This window comes from Leptopilina heterotoma, unplaced genomic scaffold (assembly GCF_015476425.1).
Source record: "Leptopilina heterotoma isolate Lh14 unplaced genomic scaffold, ASM1547642v1 Lhet_135, whole genome shotgun sequence".
NCBI classification, from domain to species: Eukaryota; Metazoa; Arthropoda; class Insecta; order Hymenoptera; family Figitidae; genus Leptopilina; species Leptopilina heterotoma.
This window is the reverse complement of record NW_025110854.1, coordinates 2,244,622-2,259,721: the sequence shown is the minus strand read 5'-3', so window position 1 is coordinate 2,259,721 and position 15,100 is coordinate 2,244,622. Positions and strand designations below refer to the sequence as shown.

The 15,100-nt window shown below is 29.2% G+C and overlaps 1 protein-coding gene and 2 long non-coding RNA genes across 5 annotated transcripts in view; 1 reads left to right on the top strand and 2 right to left on the bottom strand.

Annotated features, from left to right (window-relative positions):
* The window catches only part of LOC122497717 (probable JmjC domain-containing histone demethylation protein 2C), a 550,088-nt gene that overhangs the window by 79,757 nt on the left and 455,231 nt on the right, over positions 1 to 15,100 (top strand). The gene's annotated exons all lie outside the window — the stretch shown is intronic.
* Positions 509 to 1,226, bottom strand: LOC122497721. The gene is made up of 2 exons (XR_006301160.1): positions 678 to 1,226; positions 509 to 604 (listed from the first exon to the last, which is right to left on the bottom strand). It is a non-coding gene; the product is annotated as an uncharacterized LOC122497721 (long non-coding RNA).
* LOC122497719 lies at positions 10,016 to 10,588 on the bottom strand. The gene is made up of 2 exons (XR_006301158.1): positions 10,185 to 10,588; positions 10,016 to 10,111 (listed from the first exon to the last, which is right to left on the bottom strand). It is a non-coding gene; the product is annotated as an uncharacterized LOC122497719 (long non-coding RNA).

Genomic DNA, 15,100 nt, shown 5'->3' with positions numbered 1-15,100 from the left:
TATTTATATTTACAATATTTTTCAGACAGTTTTAATTAATTTTCTCTGTAAGCAGGTCAGGGTTGTCATCAAATAGACTTTGGTGAAACTCAAAAGTTATAATCAACGATTTAGGAAAAAAATATTTTTCTATTCATATATTTTTCATAGTTTTTTGATCAATAATTTGAAAAAAAATTTGTAAACAAAACATTATTTTGTTTTTTAATTTTATTTTAATTTTTCCGAGATAATTGAATTTTTGAAAATAATTAAATAAAATCTTTTGTTTATACAAAAACTTGAGTTTACATTAAGAATGAATTTAATTTTAATATTCGATTTTAATTTCAATCATATCCTAAAATAAGATTTTCTTTTTACTGCTCAGAAAATTATATATGTTGTTTATGTGTTACGTGAAAAGTAACTTACCTCTTAACATTTGTTATCCTCGTTTTAAATAAGAAATTCCGAAGAAATCTTATTTGGGAATGAGGAAAAAGAATCAATGAATAAAAGTTAAGAATTAGTTAAAATGAAATTTATTATAAAATAGTATATAATGATTTCTTGAAGTTCTTTATTTGTAAGTTGCCGAGAGAAGACCAGTTCCAATAAACACCTTTAACAAATAGGCGTTTATTAGATATAGAAATTGTATCGAAAGAATATGATGAAAAGATTTAGTTAATTACCTTTATTGCTTCTTTGTGAAGCTGAAAACCCGTTCTCCGCTCGTGCGTCCACAGTCAGTTCAGATGCACCGCCTTTCCAATTTTTACTGCTTGGAGATTTGACAACGGCTTGGTCTCACACGAGATGGGTATTACTTAGACTGGGATAATCGTAGGTAACGAGTAAAGATTCGCACTGACTACTGGTACAGAGATGATGTCGATCGGTTTGATTTAAATTAGATACTGACTGGATGCTGACTAGATACTGATTTTTGGATCCAAATTTAGGGCCTTATATACCCAGATCACATCCGTGTATCGACGTAATAGGGTTGTAAAAAGATTGCTCATCGATGGGTGTTTGTCAAGTTTGCTTGGTAACAGGTCTGGTCTAAGGTTACTTAGAGGTCACACACGTGGCATGTGACACCTCCCCTCTTAATTCAATCGCACAATTGAAAATTTGCGATTGAAGCTTCGGCAGAAGATTTGTCTAAAATTCTCGATATCGTAATACATAAGGTTAACTTTCTTTTAAATCGTAGAATCGTAGAAAAAGAATTTCAAGAAAACATTATTCTAGTGTTCATTGTGAAGAACAAAATATTTTAGTAAATCGTAGTACAATATGTTTGTTTAACATTATTGAGTAAAATCGTTTTAACATTATTTGTTAATTGAAAAAGTTTTGAGTAAGTCATAGAAAAATTTTGCATAAATCGTAGAACATTTTTGAAAAACTGTGTAAATTGAAGAACAATGATCGTAGAAAAAGAAAAATTTTGTTTAAATCATAGAACAATTTTTGAAAACATTTTGTATAAAAAGAAAAATTTTGTTTAAATCGTAGAAAAAATTTTTTGTTTTTTTTTTTTGAAAAAATTTTGTATAAATCGTAGAAAAAGAAAAATTTAGTTTAAATCGTAGAACAATTTTTGAAAAATTTTTGTTTAAATCATAGGACAATTTTTGAAAAAATATTTTGTGTAAAATAAAGTTGTTTAGTAATTGTTAATTAAAAATAATTTGTTTAATAATATTTGTTAATTTTTTTAAATTGTTCGTAGAACATTATTTGTTGTACATTATTCTTTTTTTTATTTTAATTATTCAAAGTACATGATTATTTGTTAATATTTTGCAAAAAGTTTTAAAATTATTCGTGGTCTATTATTTGTCATTGAGTTGTACAATAATATAATTGTTCAATGTACATAGTTTATATTAAATGATTGAACATAATTTTTTTTATATTTTATACATTATTTTTATTATTAGTCGTAGGAAACTAAGTATTGAAATCAAATCGTTAAATATTATCTGTTAATAACTCCTAGAGCATAATTGCTTCACAGTGATTGAATAAGATTTATTTAATATTAATTGTTCATATTTCTTGTTAAAATATTTATCAAATTGTAGAAAAGATTTAAAAAAATAGAAGGTTTATATATAATTTTTCCTTCTTTTTTTTTTTTATTTCATAAAGTCACTATTATAAGATTATTCGTAAAGAATAGTGAGTTTATGATTTTAATTAATTATCCTTTATGTATATATATTTTTTGTTTTGTTATTTATTTAATATGTAGTTATTATTATTTTTGTTTATCTAATGTTAAATTGAGAATAAATTGTTTTCTTCCCAAACTATATCTTGTAGTATTGCCCTTAATTCGATGTAACATTGTTTACAAAATAATGATCTTCTTACTACTTTGTATAATACTTCTTTGCATCTAAAGCAATCTAGGCTTATATTTGCACATGCTATTAAATGATCGTCTTGTCTCATCTCTAATTCATTGTCGAATAGCGGATGACAATCTTCGCAATATATTAACCCTTGTTGTTTGATAAATGTGTTTTTGGTTGTGACTTTTCTACAACATATATGTCGTATTAGTTCGTTATATAGTCTGTCTTGAAAAGCTGATCTAATAGGAGCTAATGTTTCGCTTTCATAAAAAGTTTGGTTTTCTGGAACCATTTTTTTTAATCAATGCTTTTCGAAGAATAGTTTAAAAAAAAAAAAAAAATTTATATATAAGCAAAAGAAATTTATTTTTTTATAACTTTCTTTAAAAGATTTAAACATATATTATTGATATTTTTATTGAATTCTGAATAGCGCTATAAAAAGTGTTATTAAGGTTATATATGTTATTTCTGAAAAATTTTTTTATATTGTTTAAATGTTGTATTTGAAATTTTTGGCAATTCTGGTATATAATTAATTATTAAAGATTTTGTTAGGTTATTTGGAATGTTAAGAGAATTTAATAAAAGTGGCTTTTCTTCTAATTTATTACTTTGAATATTTAATTGTCTTTTATATGTAATTTTATATAAGGGATTTATTTTTAAGAATCTTCTTCTTGTAAGATATAAAGAATATAATTTGACATAATAAATGGATTTGTTTTTACTAAAGGAATTTACTAAATCCATGTATTATGTTTTTCTTTATACAATCGTTTTATCAATTTCAAAATTTATTTAATAATTGCATCTCTTGCTACTTGTAGATAAGAACATCAAAAAATTAAAAACATTTATTCTTGTTATTAAATTTTAGTTTTGCAGCATTATTAAAAAAAAAATTTGTAATTATTTTTATTTCTTTCTGTTTTTATTTGTTTAACTATAGAAATTGTAAATTTAAAAAAAAAAATTTAGTTTGATAAAAATTTTAATCTTTTATTTACAAAATATCCGTGTAAATCTAGAGGAAGGTATTTTTAATACAGAAAATGACTTTGCAAAGAATTTTTTAAAGAATATTGGATCCCATAATCATTTGGAAATATGAATTAGTTTTAGATATGAGTTTGTATTTCATGTGAATCTCAGAAAAGATAAATTTATCGGTAATTATCATTTTCAAAATACATTCCTCCGAGGTGAGGAAAATGGGTGTTGCTAAATAAGGATTGGGAAAATTAGAAAAAATATATGATTAGTACTCCTGTTGAAAATATATGTTCTGCTTCTCAGATCTGAAACGAGAAAAAATTATATTAGATAATTGTTTTATATTTGTTAAGTTAAGAATTAATTTTTGATTTCTTTAATCTATTAATATGAACTATTAATGGTTTTCCCTTAAAGTTAATTTTTACATTACCTTTTCCTAATATTTCTAAAATTTCATAAGGACCTGAGTATTGGTTTGCTAGTTTTTTAATTTTTCCTCCGTTTAATAAAAATACAAAGTCTCCATTTTTTATTTCTAGGGGATTAATTTTTCTATCATGATAAAATTTCGATTTTTCCTTTGCCGAAATTAAATTTTCCCTTGCTTGTGCTCTCATTTCGTGTAATTGTGTAACAAAGGTAGTTAAATATTCATCGTATGTTTGTAATTTTTCGTTTTGAGAAGGAGATTCGCTAGAGGGTTCACGAGCTAATTTTCCAAAGACAAGTTCGTATGGTGTGCATTTTGTTCCTTCGTGTATGCTAGTATTGTAAGAAAACATTGCTAATTCTAACCAATCGTCCCATTCAGAATTTTTCTCAATAAATTGTTTTAAGTATTCTGCTAAAACATGATGCGAACGTTCGAGTGATCCGTTAGATTGGGGGTGAAAAGCTGTTGTACGAAATTGTTTAATTCTAAAACGTTTTGCTAATCTTTTTAATAAATTGCTCAAAAAGTCTCTTCCCTGGTCTGTTAGTACGCCTTTAGGTGAACCGAATATGCAAATGAATTTTTTCACGAAGGCGTCTGCTATTGTAGCAGCTTGATGATTAGGTAAAGGGATTGCTAAAGAGTATTTTGTGAAGTTATCTTGAATTGTTAAAATGTACGTGTTGCCAGATTTAGTTGGAGGGTTAAAAGGTCCTACAATATCCATAGAAATTTTTTCAAAAGCAGTTGTAGGTGTGTCTGTGATAATCATTGGATTTTTAGTTTTTACGCGAACTAATTTCTTTAATTGACATTGTAAACATCCGTTTATGTATTTTTGAATATCTGTTTTTAAATTTTCCCAATAATATTTTTGACGAATTCTAGCTAAAGTTTTTGTTACTCCCTTATGGCCTCCGATTGCCGATGAATGATTTTCTTCTAATATCTGTTGTCTAATTTCTTTGTTAGGGTATTGCGTAATCCCATTACAAATTATAAATTTTGTTTTAGAGTTTGAAAAAATATCTTGAATTAAAATTTTAATATCTTCCCAAGGAATGTGATTAATTTGAGATGTTTTTGCTATACTAATACTGCGAATGTTTAGTTTATCACTAATTGAAAGTAAAGAGTTAAAACATGATTTGATTGTATTTAGAGTATCAGTTAAGTTTTCTTTGACATTTTCTTGAATTGGAAGTGCAAAATGATAATATTTTCCCTTTTTAAATTCTTTTACTAAACCCTTTTGTAAATTATTAAATTTGGGTAGATATGATTTTTTTGTTAAACTTTTAGATCCATTGTCGAGAGGGGTACCGTTAGTACTTACAAAATATAAATAATTGTCTTTTCGCATTGTTAATTGGTCACGACATTCTATCAAAATTTTATTACTCGTAGATTGTTTTTCTTGAATAGGAGGTGCTTGAGAAATTTCTTCTTTTCTTCTTAGATTACGTCCTTTGTCTTCGTTATTTTCTTCAATTTCACTTTCTTCTTCTTCAAAAATTTCTTCATTAAGGGGATTTTTAATTGTGTCGTCATCTTCTTCTTTATGAGATTCTTCATCGAGGGATTCCTTGAATATGTCGTCATCTTCTTCTGAACTATCATCTTCTGTGGATGAAAAGTAAGTTTCATTGTCTTCATTTGGTTTTTCTTGAATTACGATTTTGTTTTTCTTCTTCCCCTTTGTCTTTTTAAGTCGTTTATTTCTTCTTAATTCATCGAAGTATTCTGGATCAGTTTCTTCTTCAGCTTCTGAGATTGGCTTCTTGTCTTTCCTCGGCCTTCCTCTTCTTTTGGTACCAACCTTGTCTTCTTGTATGGGAAGTTTATTTTTTAATTTTTTTGGACGACCTCTTGATCTCTTGATAATGGGCTGCAATATTTCTTCTACGTTTTCCGTAAGTTTTTCTTGAATTCCCCTTTCTTCTAATTTTCGTTGTGCCCTAGTGAGAATGGTTTTCCATTGCGTTTTCGTAAGTATTGGGTCAAGCAAAGAAGTTAATAAGAGTAATAATGTAGACGTATTATTATCACTATCGCGAATATTTTCACTTGATTTTTTATTATCCCCGAATGTTAAAAATGTATCATCGTCGAGCACCTTTTGATTCCTAAATAATTCTTCTTCGTTAGGAATTGGATTTCTTGAAAGAGCGTCTGCATTCACGTTCATTTTACCTGCCTTGTACACTACTTCATAGTTATATTCTGCTAATTTTAATCTCCAACGCGAAACACGTGAACAAGGATCCTTCGAATTTTGAAACCATACTAATGGTTTATGATCAGTTACTAAAGTAAATTTTCTACCGTATAAATATGGTCGAAAATGAGATACGCAAAAAATAATAGCTAATGCTTCCTTCTCGTAAGTGTCATATTTCTTTTCCGTATCGCTTAAGCTTCGAGATGCATATGCAATAGGCTTGTCTTTTCCTATTTTCCCTTGTGAAAGTATTCCTCCAATCGCGTAACCTGATGCGTCTGTTGTAAGCACGAAGGGTTGGGAAAAATCTGGTCTTTGTAAAAGAGGTTCTTCGCATAAATGTTGTTTTAATGTGTCAAAAGCTAATTGTTGTTTGTCTGACCAAATAAAAGGTGTATCCTTTTTTAAAAGTTGGTTTAGTGGATGTGCAATTTTAGAAAAATTTTCAATAAATCTTCTATAATATCCTGCTAATCCTAAAAATTGTTTAATGTTCTTTGTTGTTTTCGGTATAGAAAAATTTTTAACCGCAATAATTTTCCTTGGATCGGGTCGAACACCATTTTTATCAATAATGTGTCCTAAGTATCCTACTTCCGGTCGTAAGAATTCGCATTTGTCTGGTTGTAAATGAAGATTTGCGTTTCTAAGTCGTTCAGCTAAATTATTAAATTTTCTTTCATGTTCTTCGAGTGTGTCTGCGTAAATAACAATGTCATCAAGGTAAACAAAAAGTTCTGTTCCAATTAGTCCAGTTAATGTTAAGTCCATAAGTCTTTGGAATGTCGCGGGTGCTGTTTTTAAACCAAATGGCATTCTATCAAATTCATAATGACCATGAGGTGTTGAAAAAGATGTCTTGTGTGAGTCATTGGGATTCATTCTTATATGATGAAATCCGGTTGCTAGGTCGAAAACAGAAAAGTATTTTGCGGAAGAAATTGAGTCAAGTATATCATTTATATGAGGTAATGGATATGAGTCACCTATAGTTTTTTCGTTTAATTTTCGAAAATCTAATACCATTCGCCATTTTAAATTTCCGCTTGAGTCAGGTTTTTTAGGTACGATCCATACCGGTGTGTTATAAGGTGATTGAGAAGGTTTAATTATTTTATTTTTTAAAAGTTCATTTACTTGTTTAGTTATTTCGTCTTTGTGAATTTGAGGAAAACGGTATTGTCTTGAAAATATTGGGCAGTCATCTGTAGTTGGTATTGAATGTCTTAAAATATTAGTTGCTTCTAAAGGTTCTCCAGGCATTTGAAATCTGTCAGCGTTATTTTTTATAAGATTTTCTACATGATCGTATTCGTCTTGGTTTAAATGGTCTAAACGAAGAAGTCGTTTTATTTCTTCTATTCTGTCTTCAATTGTTATTTTATTAAAAGTACAAAAATTTTCTGATATTAAAAAATTATTCAGTAAATTATTAGTCATGTCATTGTTATCAAATTTTTGAGTTTGTGTGATAGATGTATAAGGGTTGATTTCTTCAAATTCTTCTAATTTGATTGTAGGAATTGAAATAGTTACTGAAGTTTCATTAGTGTTTGCAAATTTTAAAAATGTTTTATTATCGTAATTTTTTACTACTGCGTCTCCGGCATAAATTCCTGAACCTAAATTCAATCTTGGTATGTAACCTTCATTTTTATTAGTTTCGTCAAGAAAAACTGTAGTTGTTATTATCGTTCGTGCTGGTATTGTTAAAATTTTTGTGGAAACAAAAGGATAAAGATTATTATCTATCTCTAAACATTTTGAAGTGTAATTAATGTTTACGTTGTTGTCTCGAAAAAATTCTGTCCCTAAAACACCGTCTTCGTCTACTGGGACTGCATCTGGGATAATATTAAATATTGTTTGATGACCAAAAATATTTAATTTTATTTGCCCTAAAGTGTAAAGAGGTAAATCATTTATTCCGATTAATTTTAAAATATTTTCTGTGTCAATTGGAATTCTTGGATCAATTGCTTTTAATTTTAATAAATTTCTTCCAGCTCCAGTATCTATCATCATTCGAGCTGGAAATTTTAAACCGTCGGCAGAGATAATAATTGAGGGAATTGTATTTGTTTGCGAATTGTTTAAAGTAATTTGTTCTTTTGAAACGGGTGTTTTTAAATTTATTCTACCCTCAGTCCACCCTTGCTGGGGGTTGAATTCAAGTTTCCCGAAAAATGAGGTTGTAGTTCTTGTGATTTTTGAATATGGTGTGATTGAGATTGTGATTGTTGTTTAGAATATTGTTGTTTGTTGTATGATTCTTCTCTTCTAGGAGGTCTAATTTTACATTCATTAATATAATGACCTGATTTTTTACAATAATTGCAAGTTATATCTTTTTTGAAAAATCTCTGATTATTATTATTATTATAGTTTTTATTATTATAATTATTATTATTATAATCGTTATTGTTATTGTATCGTGAAGTTTGAAAGTTTCTAGAAAGTTTATTCATAAAATTGTTAGAGTTATTATTTTTATTTCTGTAAAAATTGTTACCATTGTTAAAGGGATTTCTATTTTTTGAGAAATTTTGATTATTAAAATTGGGTTTTGAAAATCCTTGTGTTTGTCTTGGTGGACTGTATGTTTTATTTTGTTGTTTTGAAAAGAAACAGTTTTCTGTTTTATGATTTCGTCTCTTACAAATTGAGCAAGGTAAATCAGAATCTTGTAAGGAGTGTATTTTTATAGCTTTATGATCCTCATTAATTTTGCTTTTTCGAAGATCTGAACTAGCACTTAAATTCCTTTCTATATCAATCGCGTCGTTTACTATCTCTCGGAATGTGGGTTTTTCTTTCAAACGAATTTCTATTTCGGGTCTTAATCCGCGCACAAAGCAATGCTTCACGTCTTTTTCTAGATTTTCTTTAAAAACATCGTCAACTGCATTGTTATTACCTAACCTGTGAACATCTTCAATTTTATCAGCAATTTCTTTTATTTGCGCAGCATAAGATGTAATATTTTCCTTTTCCCACATATATATATTTCCTAATTCTCCCTGTAATTGGTACACTGTTTTAGCTGGCAAATATACGCGTTTTAATTTATTTATTAATTCGCCTACATTTGCTATTTGAGTTCCGTAAATACATTTTCGCGCATCCCCACTTAATTTTGCTCTTAATAATTTTGCTAAATTATTTGGAGCTACTCCTTCTGGAAGCATTTGCTCTGCTTCTAAACACCCTTCAATAAAATGTGAGATTGGAATGTTAGTCCCGTCAAACAAAGGAACTATTTCTAAAGCGTCACGTAAAGATACTTGTTGATTTGTTGGTAGAGCCATTTCGTTATTTTCTGTAAAATTTTCACTATCACTGTTCTCGTCGTGACTGTTTTCGTCGTCACTGTCGTGTGTGCTAATTATGGAATTTTCGAGTCTTTGTTTAAAACTATTTCGTAATGTAGAATTTAAAGAACCGTTATTTTCTAAAATTGTATTGTCACTTTCTTCGTCAGTTTTGAAAGAGTTATCAAATAATGAATGACAAATTCCTGAATCTAATTCGGATTTGCAAAAAGGGTTTGGATTTTCGTTAGAGTATCTAGGTGTACCAGTAGCTAAAGGTTTAAAATAGGGAATTCCTGGGTTAAGTTTTAAAGTAGGGTTTTCTTTGATTTTTGATCGAGTTGTATGTTTATCTTGTGTAATATTTTTCTTAGAAGTAGACATTAATTTTTAAAAGAAATGATTTAATCATTGGAATTGATTCTCTCTCGGTTTGTGTTTCAATTTTTTATTAAATTTTAGAATTGTTAAAAACATGTATATTTTTTATATCTCAAAATAAATTTTTGGAAAAAATAAGAAATAATATCATTGATTCTTTATGGCTTTCCCGGCCGATGCACCAAGAAAAGAGGGTATGTTACGTGAAAAGTAACTTACCTCTTAACATTTGTTATCCTCGTTTTAAATAAGAAATTCCGAAGAAATCTTATTTGGGAATGAGGAAAAAGAATCAATGAATAAAAGTTAAGAATTAGTTAAAATGAAATTTATTATAAAATAGTATATAATGATTTCTTGAAGTTCTTTATTTGTATGTTGCCGAGAGAAGACCAGTTCCAATAAACACCTTTAACAAATAGGCGTTTATTAGATATAGAAATTGTATCGAAAGAATATGATGAAAAGATTTAGTTAATTACCTTTATTGCTTCTTTGTGAAGCTGAAAACCCGTTCTCCGCTCGTGCGTCCACAGTCAGTTCAGATGCACCGCCTTTCCAATTTTTACTGCTTGGAGATTTGACAACGGCTTGGTCTCACACGAGATGGGTATTACTTAGACTGGGATAATCGTAGGTAACGAGTAAAGATTCGCACTGACTACTGGTACAGAGATGATGTCGATCGGTTTGATTTAAATTAGATACTGACTGGATGCTGACTAGATACTGATTTTTGGATCCAAATTTAGGGCCTTATATACCCAGATCACATCCGTGTATCGACGTAATAGGGTTGTAAAAAGATTGCTCATCGATGGGTGTTTGTCAAGTTTGCTTGGTAACAGGTCTGGTCTAAGGTTACTTAGAGGTCACACACGTGGCATGTGACATATGTTTGATTAATATTAATTGAAATTCAGTTAATAAAAAAACAATTTGAATTTGTATTATAATCTAGAGGCTCTATAAATTAAAAAAATACGATTATTAATATATAGCAATAACTTATATTGATCTTACAGAATTTTCCACAAAAAATTCACCAAAACAATGAAAAAATAAAATTCACTTATATGAAAATGGCGGCCGTTTTCTCCCTTGGGCAAAAATAACGCATGGGATCAGCGGTTATGTTTGCACATGGGAGAAAATGGACGCCATTTTCATATGGTCGAACAAATGAGTGACTTTACTCCCTGTCGTCAGCTATCTAAAAGCGCCATTTTTGTGCATGTGGGATAAAAAATTTTATATTTAGCGCTATTTATCGAAATCTTGTTCTTAATAAGTAACTTCTTTTCACAAAATTTTCTACACTTGTAAGGAAAGATATTCAAGTAATTTTATTTTAAACTGTTTATTAAAATTCTTTGAAGATATTTTCTTAACTTTCCTACACACACCTATATATAATTACAAATATACATTTGTCAGGTTACATAATTATTGTCAATTAAATGTCTAAAATGTAGTGCCGTTATACTTTCTCCCTTAAAAAGTATACCGCGCTCGTTTGGCTTCCTGATTTTTTGCTCATTATTATCCATTATCCATCAACATGAAACTTAATGTTATAAGTATATAATAAAGACTCTGACTTTTAAACGAATTTTTTAAAAATTATCTTTAAAAATATATTTAAGATTATTAATTAAATTTCAAGAAGACATAGAAGATTAAAAAGTATACATTAAAACATTTATTTGATTTAAATACCAAAATTATGTGTTCTGATACAATTTATTTGATTTAAATGAAAATTATTTAATTAAAGTAAATGTTTAACTGACAATTGTGTTACGTCAAAACTGAAACCTTTTTAAATATACCTAACATTCCTCGTTTTAAATTATCCCGGGTAGCAAAATCCAAGTCGCTACCAAAGTACAGATCTGATGCAGACCTGTTATTCTAGATCTGGAACGGATCTGGAATTTTACATGGTCCAAAGCAGAAGCAGACTTGGTAACCAATTAAACAGCTCTATCTTTATGCAGGTACCAAAAGTACTAAACCTGCTTTGGCACAGATTTGGTTACCAGATCTGGCCCAGATCTAACTAGATCAGTTCCAGACCTGATCCAGACTTCAATTGCTACCCGGATAGTTTCAGAAATTGAATCTAATTTGGGATGAGGATAAGTCAATGGGCCTACTAAATGTTGTGAGAGAATATTTATTTAAAACCAACCAAGAAAGAAAAGAATTGACAATAATACAAAAATACAATGAATATAATTAAAATCTTACTTTTGGAATAACAATTATTGCAAGTGTCGAAAACTGTTGATTATGTTATGTGGAGTAGACACAAAGGAGCCTCTGGTTGATGTCTTCAATGGTTGAATATTAGCATTTTTGTTTATACTAATGATTTACTTTTCTTCCAGACTATCGCCTTCAGAGAAGATTTCGATTCTTCGAAACAAAATATACTGTTTCAATATTAGATCTTGAAACTTTTACTAATATTTGGGTTTATTTCCAAATTAATTCTTTTTGAATTTTCACTTGTTGCTCGTAGTTAAATCGGTGTATTTTAGTAGATGTTTTACCGAAATACTATACGTGCAGGTAGGTCCGTCACTGGACCAATATCCCGTGTAGAAATTGCCATGTTATGGCCTACACAATGATCAAAAGATCTGGCCCCGATTTGGGCCATGGTTAAATTTCTACACGGGATCAATAGGGTTTTCTTCATTCGCCATGTATTTGGATAGAACTCGCTGGACCTGGCTGTGGTATGTGTCGTTCTCTCTCTTTCGGAGTGCATTATTCTTTCCTCATGTGTGGTCTAGTTTGTAAAAGGTTGTCGAATTGATGCGTAATTGTTATTCTTTTTACATTATTTAAAATATAACTTTTCTTTCTTGGATTTGTTATAACTTATTAATTTGTTGGAAATACATAGAACATAATATATAATAACAAATATCATATTCATAGAAAATGTACTGAATATAATGTAATAATATAGACATACACTGCAAAAACTGGCGTCTTTGAAACGTCTTATTTTAAGACATTAGACGTTTTGAAAACGTCTAGTCTGGAATAAATGACTAATTCATCTGTCTTTCATGCAAAGAGTCTAAAAATTTGAGACACTTCTTGCGTCTTACAAATGTAAACAAGTCACTTTCAGTGCTTATAATTTAAGACATATAATGTAGACGGTAAAAGTGTCTACATTTAAGTCATTTTTGCTAATTTAAGACGTTTTCGAAGTAAGACACTTTGAATAAAAGACATTTTGTGTATTCAAGTATCTTCGGTAATATTCGTCTTGCCTCGTCTCGATGAAAGTTTCCCGCGCAATATCAATGCATACATGCATTTTTAGGTTATGTATCGATTCAAGCAGTAAATTTCATCTGAATGAAGACACTTTAAACGTCTCCAAAATAGTCACTTTTAAGGTCTTCCTAAAAGACATCCCAAAACGTCTTACAAATGAGGACAAAAGTGTCTCAAATATAAACACCTGTTTTTGCAGTGTACACATACACACGTGAATATTATAGAAAATACCGACATACTCAATGGGAAATTTACAACTGGCGGAGTACTGCGCCAGCACTGGCAGTACTGGCAGCTACGCTGAAAGACAGCACTGGCATAACTCTGGGATGATAACGGTGTCTAACGCTGGCGCAGCACTGGACCAGTGCTGGCTGAGAATATTGCCGCAATAAATGCCGTATTGTTATTAATTAGTCGTAAATTAATAATTATAAATAATTTAACAACAAAATGGTAAATAATATTAATAAATAGTTATTATTCATCAAATATTTCTCTTTTTAATTAAATTGTATTAAAGATGGAGACTAACAATGGATATAGTAAATGAAGTAGAAAAAAATTGTTTATAACATTTAAAAATTAAATAATAAACAATCACAGTAAGTGTGCATTAGATTTTCATATTTTAGTACCTAACGATTGGAATCTAGAAATATCGCAAACCTATAAAAATAAACAAAATTGCTGACGAGGGGAATCGAACCTACGACCTACGGACTAACAGACTAACGCTCTAACCACTATGCTAACGACACATGTGTACAGTAAAGCATTAATATCTCAGTATCATTCAGACATACAATTATTGAGTCAAAGATGAGAAAAAAATAGGGATAGGTTAGAAATAATAAATTGAAATAAAATAAATTAAACTAAATTTTTAATAATTAAATTAAATTACTTTACTTATTGCATTTAACATTTTACGTAATTCTTAAATTACGTGGTAATTTTTAAATAATTTTTTATTCATAGTAAGAAGTATAATAGTATTTTAATAGGAACCAAATTATTATTGAGATTAAAGTTTAAATTTTGTTCATAATTTTTATTTGTTTAAATAATTTATTATTTACAAAATTAGACAATTATGTTAAATTATTATTAAATTTAATAAAAATAAAAAATGAACAACTGAAAAGTAAAATATTAATTTTTTTCAATAAATTTATATTTATAAACATTCATAAACTTTTTTTATAATTTTTTTCAAGTTTATGTCAAAAAAGCAATGTTGGCAAAGAGCGTTGTGAACAATTTTTCTATACTCAGCCAGCACTTGCCGCCGTGGCTTGTCCAAGCTTTGGCGAAACAAAAATTCTGTACTGCGCCAGCACTAATTGTCGAGGCTCGGCTAGACTACGCCGAACAATCGTCTGAGTACTAAGCCAATGGTGAACATCGGCACTACACTGGCATTTCCCATTGGGTAGTTCAATCAAGAATATTAATAAAAAAATACATAGTTGAATCAAGAACATTTCTATTCACTGCACGGAAAAAATTAGTCGCGGAAATTTTCCTCGACTTTGTTGAAGACTCTTGGATTTAGTGGAAAGTGTTTTAAAAATCATATTCACAGTTTTTGAAGAAATAGACTACATTTGAAGAAACTTTCCGCGACTGTCGAAGAAAATGAAGACTCCACGCGCATGTAACCGATTCCGCCACAGTCGCGGAAAATTACAAACCTGAATTTACTCTACAGCGTTCTAATTTTTAATTGACAGTTGCGGAAATTACTTAAAATTTTATAATGTATATATTAATATCGATGCATTGAATAATAAAAATAATAATCTTGTCAATCAATTGTAATAAATTGTTAAAAAAAAACTGTTAAAAAAACAGTGTTTATTGGTTTTAACGCGCGCAACTTTTGTGCGCACCATTTTCCGCGACTCGTCGACGAAACCTTCTATGAAATGTTAGAATAATTCCGAGACTGTTTTCCGCTACTATGTTTTAGAAAGTCCTCGACTTTTTTTGGAGAATTTCTGCTAAAATCGTAGAACATTTCTAAAAGTCCATGAAAGATTCTTTCATATCCGAGAGTCTTCGATTAGTCGCTGAAAATTTCTGCGAC